Source organism: Equus asinus, chromosome 3 (assembly GCF_041296235.1).
Source record: "Equus asinus isolate D_3611 breed Donkey chromosome 3, EquAss-T2T_v2, whole genome shotgun sequence".
Lineage (NCBI taxonomy): Eukaryota > Metazoa > Chordata > Mammalia > Perissodactyla > Equidae > Equus > Equus asinus.
This window is the reverse complement of record NC_091792.1, coordinates 101,314,888-101,332,653: the sequence shown is the minus strand read 5'-3', so window position 1 is coordinate 101,332,653 and position 17,766 is coordinate 101,314,888. Positions and strand designations below refer to the sequence as shown.

The following is a 17,766-nucleotide window of genomic DNA, read 5'->3' as shown; positions in this document are numbered from 1 at the left end:
CCTCTCTCTGCCAGGCTTCCTGCATCATGAGCTGAGTCACTCCCCTGCAGAGATCCCTTTCTCACTTCAGTGGTACTCTGCCATCCCATGTGGGCAACCATAACTCTTCCAGTGCTCACCTGTGGGGACATCTACCTTGCTGAGCTCTCATCTAATGGGTTTTAGATTAAATTGCTCAAAAAGTGAACAATTGAATGTAAGGGAGCAAGAGAAGGAAAGGGAAAGAAAAGGAGAAGAGCACTTCTAATTTTTAAAAAATATATTATCAATCACATTTTCATATTGTACTTGAAGCTTTATCATTAATTCAGATTATTTTCCAGAATAGAGTCCCAGAAATAGAATTACAGGGTCAATGTTATAAGCCAAATAACTTGTCTTAATTTTTATTCCTGCCAGCAGTGCAAGACAGTGTCTACTTTATCCCAAACAGCTTTGGGTATTATATCTAATTCTGAAAGAATTTTTTGTTAATTTTATAGATGAAAATAATTTATTTTTTAATTTTCTATTTCTTTGCTAGTGAGGTTGAACATTTTCTATTTGTTTAACCATTTTTAGCTTCTCTTCATAAATTATCTATTTTTGTGTCTGTTTACATTTTGGAATTTTAGTATTTTTCTTAAGTTGATATATTAATGATATTAACCACTTAGTCATATTTATTGCAAGAAAAATTAGTTTTTAACCCATTAGTTTCTAAAACATAACTTCCTCTGGCTACTGTCTACATTTGTGCTTGCCTTTCTCTGCTGCCAATCAATATCTTCTCAGGTAAATGCAAACAAAAGGCATTATTACTTTAAGAAAACATAAAATTAGGAAAATAAATGACCTGTTAGAAAGCCATTCAAACATGTGGTGTACTTTTTAAAAAAACCTGCTATTTGTAGATCATTCTTATCATTTTTACTCTCCATTAGCTTGATAGATTTATCTAATTCCCTCAATTTTTTTCTCTTTTTATAATTTGAGGCTATGGTAGTAATGTCATATTACTAGTGAAGTGAATTTTTTTATCATGTATGTCTTTTATCTCTAAATTGATTTTTAATCCTAAAGTCTGCTTTGGTATAGTGAAATCAGCTTTTTTTTTTTTTGATATTTGCATGCTATAACATTTTCAATCTTTTATTTTCAACCTTTGAGTATTTTTATGTTTTAAGCGTGTCTTCTGTTGTGAGTCAGGATCCTGGAAGGAAGTAAACAGGTGGTACTCTCAAAATGTTAATTGAGGAGAGTTTAAAGAAGAAAGTGTTTAGAGAGGTGTGGACAGCATTAGGGGAACCAACAAAAGATGGTGAAATACTCAGGCACTGGAAACAGGGAAAACTGTTTCTACCCTAACCCGGAAGGGTCCCAGAGAGAGCAGTGTTACTGGAACACAGTATAAGCTGTTGCTGGGAGAGGGGGCACCTTCAGGATCTGTGGTCTTAAGTAGACACAACACAACCGTTGAAAAACTCTGGCTCAGGAGGGGGAGAAACTGGGGGAATTGATATCCCCACCTTTCACTCCTCCTGCCCTGTGATCTGCTGCTGCTATCTGCTATTGGCCAAACCCAACCAGAAGTTGGAGGCGAAAGGCTCTCAGGGGATGCAGAGCATGGAGCTGGGCTGAAAGCCAGGCAGAGAAGAGTGGAGAAGAGCCAGAACACATGTAAACCGCTCAGAGCTGGATTTTGTTGTTGTTATCCAGTCTGATAGCTTTCTTTTTTTTTAATGGAGCATTTAGCTCATTTACCTACGTTTATTGAGATTACTAGCGTAAGTTGTTTCTAAGGTATTATGTCCCACATTATCTATGTTTTTTTCTCCTGTCATGACTGCTTTTTGATTATTTGAGCAATTGCTCTCATTCCATTTCTTCTCTATTACTTTAGCAGTTATTTTAGAAATTTATCATGTAATATCCTTAACTTCCTCCTAAACAATAGGAGGATCTTTGGAACACTTTTGCTCTGAATCCCCTTCTCCTGACATATGCAAATATTGTTGGGTATTTTTAACCTAACACAATGTTATTGGTGTTGTTTTATATCTAAATATAATATATTTAGATATAACAAATATATATTTATAATGTGTAGTCCATATTTATTTAGATTTATATTCTTTGCTCACCATTCATCCTTGCATCTTAGACTTTTCATCTCAAATAGCTTTCCCTCTTTGAATCTTTTGGAACATCCTCTGTTAAGATCTATTGGTGATAAACTCTTTCTGCATTTTCTTGTTTCAAAAAATGTCTTTATTTCACCCTCATTATTGAATGATATTTTTACTGGGTATATAATTTTAGGTTGACATTTTTGAAGATATTATTCTACTGCCTTAGGGCTTTCATATATTTGTTGAGAAATCTGTTGTCAGTATAATTGTTACTCCTTGGAAGGACAAATTTTTAAATATTTTCTTTGTTTTTGGATTGCTGCAGTGTTGCTATGATATGTCTAGGTGTGGATTTCCTCTCATATATCCTGCCTGGGATTCGTGGATATTTCTAAAATTGTTGACTGGTATCTTTCATTGGTTCCTAAAAATTATCAGATCTTATCTCTTCAAATATTGCTTCTTCTTCATTCTCGCTCCTATCCTTTTTGAACTCTGAATAGCTAAATATTAGACATTTCCCTCTATCCTCCATGTTGTTTAATCTCTCTTTCATATTTTCCATCCCCTTGACTCTTTGTGCTGCACTCTACATAATTTCCTCAGATCTATCTTCTAATTCATGATTTTTTTCTTTAACTGTGGCTACTCTGCTGCTTGTCCATTGAGTTTTAAATTTTAGTTCTTATATTTGTCAACTTTAGAAATTCTAGTTGGTTCTCTTTCAAATCTCCTTCATTTTTATAGTCTTTTCTTCCATATTCATATTTTTAAATTTTTCTTTCATTTCTTTGGACATATTAAGCATAGTTATTTTATTTTCTGTCTACTAATTCCAATATCTGAAGGTTTGTGGGTCTAATTCTTCTGTTGGTTGTTTCTGCTGGCTCTTGCATGAAATGCCTTCTTTCTATGTGAATTTTATGTATTTTGTGATTCTTGTGCTACTACTCTTTGGAACTTTATCTGGAGAAATACTTTGAGGCCTGAGCTGAAAAAATGCTGTTCCAGAAAGAATTTGCATATGCTTCTGGATGGCGGATTCTATGTTCCAAAGATGGCGACAATAATATCTCCCTTCCTACGTGCTCTTCTTACAATGTGACTTTGATACTCTTCCCATTGAGAAGTAACATCTATGTTCCTTCTCCTTGAATCTGAGAGGGCTTGTGACTAGAGTGGAAGTGATTCTACGTGGCTTCCAAGGCTGGGAGATAACAGGCAATACAGTTTCCCCCTGGTTCCCTTGGATGCTTTGCACTTGGAACCAGCCACCATGCTGTAGGAAAGCCCATGCAGGCGCATGGGAAGGCCGTATGTAGGTACTCTGGCCAATGCCTCAGCTGAAGTCCTAGACAACAGCCTGCATCAACCACTAGATGTGCGGGTAAGCTGGCTTACAGAAAATTCCAGCTTCCAGACCCTGAGTCACCTCCTGGTCTTCAAGTCTTCTCAGATAGGCACCAGACGCCATGGAGCAAAGACAAGTTGTCCTTGTTGTACTCTTTCCAAATTCTTGACCCATGGAATCCATGAGAAGAAGAATATTCCTGTTGTTTTATGATAGTGAGTTTGGGGGAGTGTGGATTCTTACTCAGCAATCAATAACCAGAATGCTTGTGCCAGATACCTGGGGACGAGATCAACTTAAGACCACTTTAAGTTAAATTCTAGGCCTTAGAGTCTTTTTGAGCAACGAAAGTAGTATAAATTCAGGCTACAAACCTGCTTGAGGCTGGTTTATAACTGAATTATTAGAAAAAAATTTTTCTCTCCACCCAATGCCATGGTTCAAAAGTGGCTGTTTTCCATGGTTTGGCGGTATGAGTAAGGGGACAGGTTTATTTCTAGCTCACCCTTACACTGGCTGTTTATCCCTTTGCTTTGGGGGAGCCTTTATTAGATTCCTCACTTTGGGTAAGTCTTAGGTTTCACCTCCAATTCTCTGCTCTCTGCAAATTAAAGAAAAAACAAAAACAAAAAACCAATGCCTAAGTCACCAGGTTTTGGCAAGTGCCTCAAAGTGAAACTAGTTTCACTGCTCTCTTTATTTACTGAGGTTCCCACTTTAACTTAATTTTCGGCCTGCGTGTATATATTTTTTCCTCTCAGCTCTTTGATGCATTTAAAAAGATGCTTTGCATATTATAAATGAAACTTTTAGTGGTTTTCAGCAGGTGGTTTGGTCAGGACCCTGTTATGGGCTGAAGTGTGTCTACCCCTAAAATTTATATGTTGAAGTCCTAGCTCCAAGTACCTCAAAATGTGACTGTTTTTGAAGACAAGGTCTTTAAGTAGGTGATTAAGTTAAAATGAGTCATTAGAGTGGGCTCTAATCTAATATGACTAGTGTTGTTTTAAGAAGAGGAAGTTAGGACACAGACACATACCGAGGGAAGATGATGTGAAGACACAGGGAGAAGACAGCCACCTACAAGGCAAGGAGAGAGGCCTCAGGAGAAACCAACCGTGCCAACATTTTGATCTCAAACTTCTAGCCTCCAGAACTGTGAGCAAATAAATTTTTGTTGTTTAAGCCACCCGGTCTGTGGTACTTTGTTGTGGCAGCCCTAGCAAACTAATGCAGGAACTCCCTCCCCATTCATTTGTTTGGTTAATCGATAGTTGAGAGCACCATTAACACTAATTTATTAAGGGACTGGCTATTCAATTTGTGTTTTTTGCAACTTGTATGTTTCTTCTGACTTCTCTCCTGCTGTCTCCCTTTTGACTATTTCATTGTTCTTCAACAGTCACAAACAACATGAGAGAGGAAAACAGAGGCAATAAAACCCTAAATCTTCTGTTGTACCTACTAATTAACATCTCACCTTATTAGTGTGATGTTGGAGGGGAGGAAAGTTTAGGCTAAGTTGAGTGCATAACTCCACGTATTGTTCCATGTGACTCTAAACATTTTCATAATACAGCCTCTTGTTGTATTGGTTAAAAATGATATTACATGATCAATGTATAATCTATGTTAGAAAAATTCAATTGAGTAAAGTTTGAAGATATTGGCTTTATTCAATGATTCATGAATCAGACAGCATCTAAGCTAGCAGACAGAAAGGAGCTCCGAGTTGCTGTACAAAATGAAAGACTTTTTTTTTTCTGGTGAGGAAGATTTGCCCTGAGCCAACATCTGTGCCAATTTTCTTCTATTTTGTATGTGGGTCGCCACCACAGCATGACTTGATGAGTAGTGTAGGTCTGCGTCAGGGGTCCAAACCTGGCCACCAAAGTGGAGCATGCTGGACTTAACCACGACACCATGGGGCTGGCCCCCAAATGAAAGACTTTTATAGGCAGAAGGGTGTGGGGACAAGACAAAAACGGACTGGTTATTACAAGGTAACTTCCCTTTAGGGGATAGCAGGGGGCTGTCAGGCAAATTATCTAACTAGTGCCCATTAGGCCATTCCTGATCAACTGGTTTAAGATTCCATTTCTAGGAAAGCTGAAACTGTAATTAAGTGAAGTCTCTGGTGACATGGGGCTTAGCATAAGTGACTCCATTTGGGTCTTGTTTTGTTTTTAACATCTACCATATATTGCATGTTGTCCAAGATTCATCAAGGTTTTAAGCTACTCAAATAACATAGCAACTTAAAGTTGCAACAGGGAAACCATCAGTGTGGTTATATTCAGTAGTTATATTATGGAGATATTTTACATTAAAAAAACACCCATTAGTTTATCCAATTTTTGGAATTTTAGTTCCAAAAATAAATACTTAGAAACCTTGAAAGAATCATTATTTGCTACTTGAATAAGTTCAAAATTTACAGCATAGGCAATGAATCAATTTTCCTCAATGGACATCTTGTGAATCTTTTCTAAAAATTTCAAATTATTTTTGGTGATAATAAAACGTAACATAGAAACAGATGGAGAATCAAAAACAGATCCTTGTTTTATCAAAGTAAGTTGGAATTGGGTTAAGTGCTGAGTGAGTCAGTTTCCGTTCTTTCAGACCAATTTAATTGCATTATAATTACTCAGGCTTAATGAAACATGTGTGTAATATTGTGAGTTATTAGAAATATATATTTGGTCATTCAGATAATCAAAATATATTTCTTATATATCTTTGGTCTTCATCCACAGTTCCCAGCTCATAGCTTCCAAAACCCTTGAAATTTCCTAAATGTTGAGAGTGATAAAGGTGCCTTTTGTTATGTTAATGAGGTGACTTTTGGAAAGCACCTAAGGATGAGGGCTGGTTGCCAATAGTGCCAACCATGTGATCACAGGGTGGGAACTTTCACTACTACCCCCTGACCATGAAGAGGGGAGAGGGGCTGGAAGTTGAATCCATTGTCAATGGCCAATGATTTAATCAATTATGCCTATACAATGAAACTTTCATAAAAACTCAAAAAGATGGGGTCCAGGTTGCTACCAAATAACCTGGTTTGCCCACTGCATGATTATGCCAATCACAGAGATGACAAGTTTGCGAAGACAAAGGGTTTAATCACAAGGCAGCCAAATGAGAAGACGGGAGAACCAATCTCAAATCTGCCTCCCCAAAATATGGGGATTAGAGATATTTACAGGATAAAGGATCAAGGTGGTCTGAAGTGGGAATAAATGATTGGAGGTAAGGAGAAGTGAGGTAATGGATGACCTGCACAAGCGTAGTCAAGCTTCACAGTTCTTCATAGGACACATGTTCACAAAATGGCAGTGTTACCATGATCCAAGGGTGGAGTTTTCAGCTCCTTCATGTCAAAGGGTCACATATTGGTCATCTGCACAGGCCCGGTTGATGAATCGGTGGTCTTAACCAGCCTGAACTAGACAGGGAGTTGACTCTCAGTTCTTGAAAAACTCAAGCACCCTTTACCATGGTGATCCAGGCTTCAGAGATGTTATCTATAAGGTGAGTTTTAGTAATGCATTATCTAACTACTTTTGCAAACAGGCAACTAACTGAGTATAGTCAAGCAAGTTGGCCCCTGGGTTTCAGGGTTGGTGAACAAGTGGAGATTTGGGGAGAATGGCTTGTTCTGAGAGGGCATGGACATTCCAAGCCCTTTCCCCATACCTTGCCCTATGCATCTCTTCCATCCAGCTGTTCTCGAGTTTTATCCTTTTGTAATACACCGGTGATGTAGTATGAAAAATGTTTCTCTGAGTTCTGTGAGTTGCTGTAGCAAATAAATCAAACCTGAGGAGGGGGTTGTGGGAACCTCCAATCCGTAGCCAGATGTCAAAAGCTGGGGCAACAACTTGGGCTTCCCACTGATGTCTGAAGCGTGTGTGTGGGGGAAATTGCGGGGTGGGGGGACCGGTCTTGTAGGACTGAACCCTTAACCTGTGGAATCTGATGCTATCTCTGGGTAGATAGCGTCAGAATTGAGTTGAATTCTCAGACACTCTGCTGGTGCCTGAGAATTGCTTGTTGGTGTGTGGAGGAACCCCCTCCCCCGACACTGGAATTGGTATGAGAACCAATTTAATGTGAGAAAGGTGTGACAACACATCTATGCATTTGATTGGGGAATTTGGGGATTCTGGGGACCTCTAATAATGAATGGATGCTAAAACGAGGCTTTAAAAAAGAAATGACCACCTCAATTGCTTATATTCTGAGTAACCTGGGGCATTTCCTTATTAAATCTGAGCATTCCAAAATTTCAGAAAAGAGGTGATGTAACAGTATATTTCTATAATGAAAATAAAATCAAGTTTCTTAGAGAAAGTAACATACACATCTCAGTTCTTAAGAGTATGGGAAGGGGAAATGTTAAAATCTGGAAGTAGGGAGGGGAGCCCAATCTCCTGCCCAGCCAGCTAAGAGAGGGGAGGCCCAGGTGTTCTAGAGAGATCCATGCAAGAGCAAGGCAGGGTCCAGGGCAGGGAGAAAACTTGGCCACCACTGAGGACTTGGGGGGACAGGCCTCCCAGAAGACTTTCAGATCTTATTTAGGAGAGCAGGGTGCCTTTTGAAGAGAGACTGGCAGAGCCGTGATTTTTTGACCTTCACTCCAGCAGCGTGAAATGATCTTGATTAACTTCCATTTCTGGGCCAACCCAGTAATGATCCTTGTGTGATTTCATAGGCTCTTTATCCCCAAAACATTCCGTCTTAGTGTTGATGTGTAAAATCCCTTTAACCGGACCAACAGCCCATGGCTCCACAATTAGAGAGAAAAGGTTTACAGGGAAAATTCCTGCTTGTGCTAATTCACCAGAGAAACCCATTCCCACCCAAGTGTCAACAGTTAATCAACTGAGGAGAATAAATTACTGAGAAGAGAGGTTTTCATAGTTTGGGGAAGAGAGAGTAGAGGCAGCAGGAGTTGAGGAGTAGGGAGAGCCGAAGAGAGGAGAGCTCGGGTTCTCTTGTCCACCTGGGTCTCTTTCTCTTCAACAGTGGGTGACAAATACAAGTCTCTGTGAGGGTGTTTTTATGTAGGAGACTTGATGGGAGCATTGCCTCTAGGTCCCATGGTGCTACCAAGGCTGTGAAGCAGAACTTATGAAGCTGATTTTGTCACTGTCTTATTCAGTTGCTGGAGCCACCAACAGCATTAATAAAGAAGGTCATTTTCATAGTGTCCAGTGAACTGATATCTTATGGAACACATGCAAACTAACTTCTGTAATTTCTTGTGGTTTATTCAAAGGAATGATTGTCTCACTTTTTTTTTTTTAAGTCAGCAGCACTTACTTATTAGATACTGTCTTATTGTATATTCTGCTTCCTTCCACAAAGCATTTCAGGCTGCTTGCAGGAAATAAACTTTATCAACATCAACTATCCCAAGTTGCTTAAGGAGTTTTGGGTTTGTTGCTCATCACTGTGAGGGAGTAAAAAGTCAGGGTCGACCAACTGAAGCGAATTGGAGTTCTATACCATCAACCTGCCAAATGAAGCTGACCCAGGCCAAGTGTCTTCAGCCAGCAGCAACCAGCATTTGTGAGTGAAATCATACCCATCCAGGAATTCACTTTGTTTATGCTGCCTCACTGAGTCATTTTTTAAATGGGTGCTTGGTAACCCAAACAAACCTTTCTGTAAATGGAGGGATGGAAACATTTTTGAGGGATGTGGAGGTCTTCCAAATTCCTCATTGTGAAGGCTTCTTCTCGAAGTCGCCCAAAGTGTTTTTTCCCAACTTTTATTTTTTTAAATTACATTAAAAGCACATTCTTGTTGTAAAAGACAATACAGAAGCATACAGATATTAAAGTCTACCTTCACTGAAGATTTTTTTGATGCCTCCTTTTCTAGAAGAGAGGCCCTTTCTCTGTGGCTCTGGAAAGTGGTGATGAAAGCAGGGCTGTCTCCAGGCACCTCCTCATGTCTCTTTCTGCATCCTTCTCTGTATTAGTCAGGAGAGGCTCTGCTATGTTGCAGCAATAAACAAACCCTAAACCTCACTCAGCTCACTCATGCAAAGTCTACTGTATGTCCAGCAGCTTTTCAGGGTGCCTCCTTTCCAAGTGATGACTTAGGAATCCAGGTTGCTTTCACCTTACAGCTAGTCCACCTACAACGCAAGACTTCCTGCAATACTGAAGCAGGGGAGGAGAGAGAACTCATGCGTGTTCTCAACCACCATAGAATAGAAGTGACACATATCACTTCCATTCCGAGTTCATTGGCCAGAGCTCATGCATGGCCCCAACTTAACTTCAAGGGAGGCTGGAATGTGTTCCTGTGTGCCCAGGAATGAGAGGAAAAACAATCTATGATAAACACTACTAAGTTTCTACCATATTCCCTCTCCCCCTAATGTTTCTTGTACCCCAGTGCCCATGCGCTCAGCAGTGATGACCCCAAATATCCTCACCTTGTTTGTAGGTATCTTGATACCCATTCCTGAGGACTGTCCCTAGCAGTAAGCTCTCTGAGGCAGGTTAGAGGCCAAGAAAGGAGAGAGTTTGGATAGTAGGTCTGATACATGCAAGGGAACTAAATTTCACAGTCGGTAAGATTCCCATGCTTGAGAAAGGGCAAGCCAGCAGAAACCAACTTTCCTCTCCCCAAAACTTTTTACCACCCTGCCCTACCATGGTATGATAGACAGGGTAGCAGAGTTCTCCATCTGATGCTGCCACTGTATACAGATGGGGTTGTGCAATTCTTTCTCATAAGCGTCAATTTTTAGACAGGAGAATGTGATTTTTACCTACTCTTTGAGAGGAGAATAGAAAACAATTGTAGGAAATTTTTAAAAATACTTAAGATTTATCCTTAAAGGTCTATGAACTTTCTGTTTACTTGCTTCCAAAGTACCCTATGCCTCTTTATCCCTGCCTCCCGACCCCAACTTTCCCTCCCACATCACACATTTAGTTATCTACGCTCACAGTGAAAACACACACACACACACACACACACACGCACGCACGCAGAGTCAACCTCAGAAATTCTCTCCCTAAATCAGTTTCCAAAGTCCCTCTTATTTTCCGCCAAGTCCAACCTTCCTCATCTCTGGTGGAGCCAGATGATTATTCATGAGGTAAATACCTGGTATAATTTGTGGTTATAAAAGCCTTATTAATTCATAATTTAATCGAGATGTAATTTACGAGTAACATTTCAATTAGGCTATTAACTCCATTAGAGTGTTTGAGTTTATGTATCCACTGCAATAAGATCTTTGTACTTTCCTCATTCGGCCTTGTTCCCCAATTTTCTATGATTTAATGCCTTCAGTTATGTAGTTTCAATACCAGAATTTTTGGCAGTCTGTCTCCATCTCTTCAAAAAATTAGGGCTTTCTTGGTCATGATCGTGACCATGATCCAGCTCCCCACTCTGTAGGCATGCATGGTTAGATGCTTGTAGACAGGGAGAAAGTAGCTATCAGACAGTTTCTCTAGTCTAGGAGAAGGTTGGATGAAACCTAAAGGAGAGTTAAAGGGGCATTCAGAGAGGCCCAGGGGCCTCTCTGTTGAGGGAGAAATGTTCCTTTGTTGGAAACCTCATCAGATTCCACCCCTCAGATCCCTCTCTGCCTACCTCTATGCGTAAACGTGCAGAATGAGGTCAGTTTGCCCACGTGCATTCAGGTGCATGAGCAAAGACCAGCTCACTTTAGCTCTTCTCTCTCCACAGCAGAGTGTGCAAGCCCAGCGTCTCAGGATTCTAAGACTCCAGGAATGTGTTCTCTAAGCATCAGAGCTTCCAGACTTCTATCTCCAACAGGAAGGGGCTTTAGATAGTTCTCATTCACCATGGATAATGTAAAAAGGTTTAACATAAAAAGAGAAGTAAGACAGATGTCGCTAAGCTGAAGTAAAACAGACCATTTTAAGGATTTAGTATTCTCCTTTCCCAGAACTGGAGGCATTGAGAGGTTCAGTGACTTCACTGGGCATCCAACAAGAGACAGCTAAGGCTAGCAGGTCTGCGTTCTTAAGCGACTCGTCTAAAACCACAAGACCACACTTCCTTCCTCTCCTATTGACAGGCAGAGAAGACTGTAAAATGTAAGCAGCTGGGGTGGTGACAAGAGCACGAAGAAAACAGCACAATGTCACTTAACAAGAGTACAAAATAAAATCTGAATTTAGACGGGTTTTTAAAGAAATTGCTTTGTAAATTCAATAGGTAATTTGAATGAATGAAACAACTTATTAAAAACCTACCATATGTTAGGCACTGTGGTAAGTCCCAGGGACACAAAGAATGCACAAAATGAAGTTCCTATCATCATGTGTTAAAAATCAGCACTGAAGAACAATGAAGAGCCGTGTGGTAGACATATGTCGCCCAGGCCAGATCTCCTTTGTAGGCTGAGGCAGCCATCCTACAACTGCTGCCAGCACCTTGGCTAACAGCTTGTGCCTGTGACTTTCTCCAGAGACTTGACCTTAGCTAAGTGGGAGCCACTTCACTGGAGACACTTGAGAGGGTATACCCCTCCCCTCTCCAAGGGCAACCAAGGCCTGACTCATTTCCACCCTTCCATATTCCTTCCCAGACTTCACCTGGACGATATCCTCATTCACCTTTTTCCTATCCCGCTTCTTCTCCTCCTTACAGCTGTTTCTAAAGAGCACTCACTCAATAAAGTACACACACCAGAACCCCTTTCTCAGGCTCTGCTTATACAAAACCCAACCTGAGATAACAGCTGTTTCTTTAGGTTACTGAGTAGTTTCCTAGATGCATTGTCTAGGGTAGGATTGGTAACATTATGTGGGTCTGTAAAAGTTTTGTTTTTTTTTCTTGTAGGAAAGGATTTGCCCTAAGCTAATATCTGTTGCCAACCTTCCTCTTTTTTTTATCCCCAACCCCCACCCCCCACCCCCCAGAGCATAGTTGTATATCCTAGTTGTAAGTCCTTCTAGGTCTCCTATATGAGCTGTCGCCACAGCATGGCAACTGATAGACGGGTGGTGTAGTTCCAAGACCGGCAAAGGAACCCAGGCTGCCAAAGCAGTGAGAGCACCAAACTTTAACAGCTAGATCATCAGGGCTGGCTTAGGTCTGTAAAAGTCTTAATAGACCCCAGCATTTTCTACTGTCTATAGGATATTTAAAATGCTACCCCACATCACCTCTATTTTTCTTCTAAAGATTAAACAATTGTAGGGGAGGAAGACAATTCCTCTACCCTCTGGGTCCTTCTGGTTGGTCTAAGAATTAAGTTGACATGAGACAGAATAACAAGAGAAAATAAAACGAAGTTTAATGGCATGTATATATGGCAGAAACCCAGAAAAACTAAGTAACTTGCCAGGACGGCCAAAGCTGCCACCTTAAATACCATCTTCAGCTAAAGACAAAGGAGGATGTTGGGGGTAGTGGTGTGGGACTTTAAAGGGGAGGAAGGCAATTTACATGGAGATGGAAATGCAAATGTTTGTTAAACAAGTGTTTGCTGGACTATCTATAGACAATGGGACCTAGAGACAGAACTTTGATAAAAATGGGCTTAGCAAGGCTCCTCTCAGGTTTACCAATACACAGAGTTATCTATGGTGATGGCCTGTGCTAGGGATAGGCATTCTATCTTAAATCTTCCTTACGCAGTTAGAGGGAAGGTCAAAGTTTCTTTCAGAGTCTTTGTGTGTTAGAGGGAAGGTCAAAGTTTCTTTCAGAGTCTTTGTGTGTGTGCGTGTCTATGTGAGGAAGATTGGCCCTGAGCTAACATCTGTGCCAGTCTTCCTCTATTTTGTATGTGGGACGCCACCAAAGCATGGCTTGATGAGCAGTGTGTAGTCAGTGCCTGGAGTCCAAACCTGTGAACCCTGGCCATCAAAGTGGAGCATGCGAATTTAACCACTATGCCACTGGGCCAGCTCCAAATTTCAGTCTTTTCTTCTTAAAAATAGCCAAAGAGACACATTTTGGGGTGGCCAATTCTGATCCCCCATACAATATAGTTTTTCAATGTGACCTTTCAGTTAGTATTTTTGGCACTTAAGAGATATTCTTTGGGGAATGGAATAAGATAACAAATCAGTAAATATGTATGTATCTACATGAATGATAGGTGTTTTAGCACTTTCTCACAATTTTTTTATTATTAAAAACCATTTCTGTCAAAAAAATGTTTTCCCACACTTCTTACAGAATAATAGAATAAAAACTATCTGGGGGAAACTGGTGGTCGAGACAATCAACCTTAGCAAACCTCTAACAAGGTGGTACAGATGTTGCTAAGGTGTTGGGACATTGAGCTACTGTGTTCCTTATTCTTGTATCTCAACAAATGAGCTCGTGGCTGCATGATGAATAATATCAATGCAAACTGCATTAAAATTAAATTTATATTTATTATAATACCAGTTTTTATAGTGGCAGTAGCTCCTGCTGTCCATTCTCCCAACCCTCACAGGCTGGTCCCTCTAAGCAATCACATTGTCCTTTTTGACTCTCCTGTGTAGCTAAGGCATAGACAGTAAACCACCAACATCTCAAATATTAATATATTAGGCTCAATTATTAGAGATAAGATTAAAATATTCGAGCTTGCTCCAAAATGTGCCTCTCCTCCCATTCTGCACAAGAGATGATTGATTATTTAAAGACATAGACAGGGCATTGTTAAAGAAAAAATTATTCATGACCTTGTTAGAGACAGTAAGGCAGACTTTATTCAAGGGGGGGCCACCTCAACAGGGTTTTGTATTAGGGGAGAGAGATACGACTCAGCTTTGACTCTAACAAGGACAAGTGGGGATTTATAGCCAAGAAGAAGAGTAGGGGTCAGTGGATGGAAAATTACTAAGAGGAAACATCAGGGTTCTTACTAGAAGACTCAGAATTCTTGCTGAAGGCAGGCCAGGGTGGGGGATTGTTGATAAACTAATTTAGCAGGATTCTTGCTCAAATAGATTCTATAAGGGCAGAGAGGGAAGCCCAAGATCTGGCCTGGTCTAGCAGAGGGCTCACAGGAATCTGGTTAAAATTAGGTCAAAAAGAGTGTCTTTGTCATCAGTAACCAAGAGTCAATGGAGATTACAAAGTTAGTGCAATAATGATTAACCCTTAGTATGGCCTGTTGCTGTTCTAAAAGCTTTGCAATATTAATTTGTTTAATCTTCACAATAATCATGTGAGTAGATAATATTATTATCTTCATTTTACAGGTGAGGAAACTGAGGCACAGAGAGCTCATGCAACTTTCCCCGAGTCTTCCAACTATTGTCTGAAGGACTTAAACCCAGGAAGTTGGTTACTGAATTTATTGTCTAACCAGTAAGACATACTGCCTTTTTGTGTGGAGGTAAGGAGAATTAAAGCCTGGATCTGGGTATAGATTTTATAGCTGACAGAGGGAGCTGGAAGGTTTGACAGAATAATTTACAATCTCATCTTGCTGGTTACTGTACCATAGTTACAGACAGAATTTTAGATTAACTAAGTCAGTTTCTAAGATGATTTGCAGCCGCTTAAATGAAAAGGGAGCTGAAACTATGGGCGATACTTTTAAAAATATATGTAGATACCAATGTTTCCTTTTAAAAAAATAGTACTCACTGGACGTTTGTATATTTGCATTTTAAGAGGACAGAAATGCAAATTTTAGAAAACTCACATCTTTGAAAACTCTCTTAGGGCTCATTAAAAACCGAGTTTGTTTTTTCTTTAGGGTGTTAGAAGGTATTGCACAAATGCAGATTCCTCAGGATTTTGCAATTAGTGCCTCTGGCTTATAATATTATTTATTATGCAAAGAACATGGTATAATGGCTTCAACATGTAAACACAGAGATAGCAGTTACAAAGTAGGTCTGGAAAACAAGATTGCCAGTTTGGAATGGAAACAGAAGGAAAGGTCAAGTCCCACATTTTTGGGGGAAATGGGTTGCATTGTAAGCAGTACAGTGATGGACCTCCTTTCTTAATGTATCTTTTTTTAAATTCAAATTGGCCCAATGTTGTTGCTATCATCAGAACTACTCCTCTAAAATAAGAAATTCACTCTAATAAACATTTCTCCTATTTGGAATGGCTAACAGTATCAGACTATTAAAACCCTATCACAGGTTACTTTTCTAGGTGTTATCATTTAGCAAGAGACTGTAATATAGAACAGATAGATTTTGCTTGAGTGAAAGGAAAGGAAAAGAATAGGTCTGGAATGTGGGCTATTGCATGGGGAATGGCTAGCCCAGGTCAAGTGACAAAGTGAGCTCTGAAGCATAAGGCACATGGTAGGGGGAAATTTGCAAAGGGAGAGATTTCTCAAAACACGTTTTGACGTTATTGCTGGAGGCCAGCAAACTTTTTTATTTTTGGAGGATGACGGTTCTGAAATCGAGGTGGATCAAGGTCATGAGATGGAGCCTCATCCATTTGGGATCACTTATGAGTTGTTTTGCTTAATGAGGTAGAGACACAAAGCTTCATCCTTTGCAGTGAATATCTTTTGGAGTCAACCAACGAAAAATAGACACCCTCCCCCCACACCTAACTGCCCCAATCTAGTGATCTATGGTGAAAAGAATTACCACTCCCTAACCCCTCCATTACTCCGTCATCATTTCCATTTCCTATAAGGTGGTTGCTAGACTCTGCCTCTAGCTGCAGTTCATTGTACCAACAATGACTACTTGACCCAAGCTGGACCAATCAGAGCACTCTCTCTATGAATTTTGGATTGACGTGGATAAGAAGTAGAGGGAAGGAAGAAGGGAGGGAAGGAGGAGATTGATGCCGTTTCCCTGTGAGGTAGACTGGTGACCTGCAAACTCAGGACTTGTGCGTAGCTTTATTCTACCAGACAGGGAAACAGAGAAAGCTAGGGTGCATGGACAGAAGAATGCAGTGGTTACACAGAGAGAAACATAGAGACACAGAGGAAAATCCACGTGTGGTTTTTTCTGAGGCCCAGCATCCCTTTATGCTTCTGTGAGGTAGCCCTGTAGTCTTACAATTAATTCTCCTTGTTTTCTTAATTTAATTCCACTGGATTTATTTTTTGTAACTAAAAGAATCCCAACTGGATACACCATTTTCTCTTGTCACCCCAATGCTATGTAGTTCAATTGTTTTTCTCTTTTTGAACCAGGAGGAAAAAGCAACAAATTCTTCAACTACGCAGTTCTCCCTGGCTTGCGGCCCTCGTATTTTATGTGTTTTATGGCTTATGGAACATGAAAATCATGTCAACTTTGTCACAGTTCCCATCACACCTGACGTGCGGGAACATTATTGGTACCTATGCTTAAATCGAGAAATATCGTTTAAAATTGAGATAACAATGTGGAAGCACCTAGCATGATGCACCTAGATTCCCCAGTAGTTAGGAGTTTATTAGGCTCCATTGGATCAAGTTATTTTTTAAAAAGCAGAGGGTTTTTGGAAGCATTTACGTAGACAAAAGGAATCTCAGCTCCAAGCTGAGGCTTGGCAAGGCAAGTCTAAGAACTGGATTTTCCAGTTAACCCTTGAGTAGCAGAAATTTGTGAACCCTACCCCGTTATGGTGACTTGGTTCCTCTTTTGTCTCTGCTTTCTCTACCTCTACTGACCTACTTGCTCCCTGTCTCTTCAGCCCCTTTCTCTATTTCACTGGTTTTTCTCACGCGCTGTGTCTTCTTTCTTGTAGCTTCAGCTTATCATAACTTTTGAATGCTCCTGACCTATCACAGGCCTGACTACCATTTCTTATCTGAGTGTTTTTTTCCCTCCCAGCTTCTGTACCACCTACACCTGGCAGGTTCTTTTTTTTTTTCTCTTTTTAAATTTTGGGAAGAAGGAGTACGATTTCTCTAGGTACTCTCTGTTTCAAAGGAGCTCTTGCATTAATGTCCTAATAATATCCTGGTTTCTATGAGCCTGTATATTTGATGTCCTCAGTCCAAAGTCGTAGCTGGATGGTAATAGGGATGATGGGTGTTACAAAAGAGCCGTATGGTCTCATGGTAGATCACGGCAGCCTGGAGCTGCCCCCTCAGGAGGGACATGATTAACTTATTTAATATAGCTCTCAGTAAGTCTTTTCTTTCTTTCTTTCCAGCATAGTGACCTGAGGAAACATCTTTCTGGAAAGGTTCAATCTTTCACATTTGAATGATCCTTATATATCCGCAAACTTTCCAGAAGACAACCTGTGGCTATGTATTTTTTCAGTTGGCTTGTGCAGCACTTCTCAAAGTGTGGTCAATGGACTCCTGGGGAGATCCTCTGTGGAGTCTGTGAGGTAAAAATTAGTTTTACTATAAGACTAAGATGG

General features: G+C 40.2%; 1 long non-coding RNA gene across 1 annotated transcript in view; it reads left to right on the top strand.

The window, feature by feature from the left end:
* Positions 1-4,214: 4,214 nt before the first annotated feature.
* The window catches only part of LOC139044849 (uncharacterized), a 39,015-nt gene continuing 25,463 nt past the window's right edge, over positions 4,215-17,766 (top strand). The window contains exons 1-3 of the long non-coding RNA XR_011502173.1: positions 4,215-4,620; positions 14,676-14,812; positions 17,551-17,733. This is a non-coding gene — a long non-coding RNA (uncharacterized lncRNA). The remainder of the gene's footprint in view (positions 4,621-14,675; positions 14,813-17,550; positions 17,734-17,766) is intronic.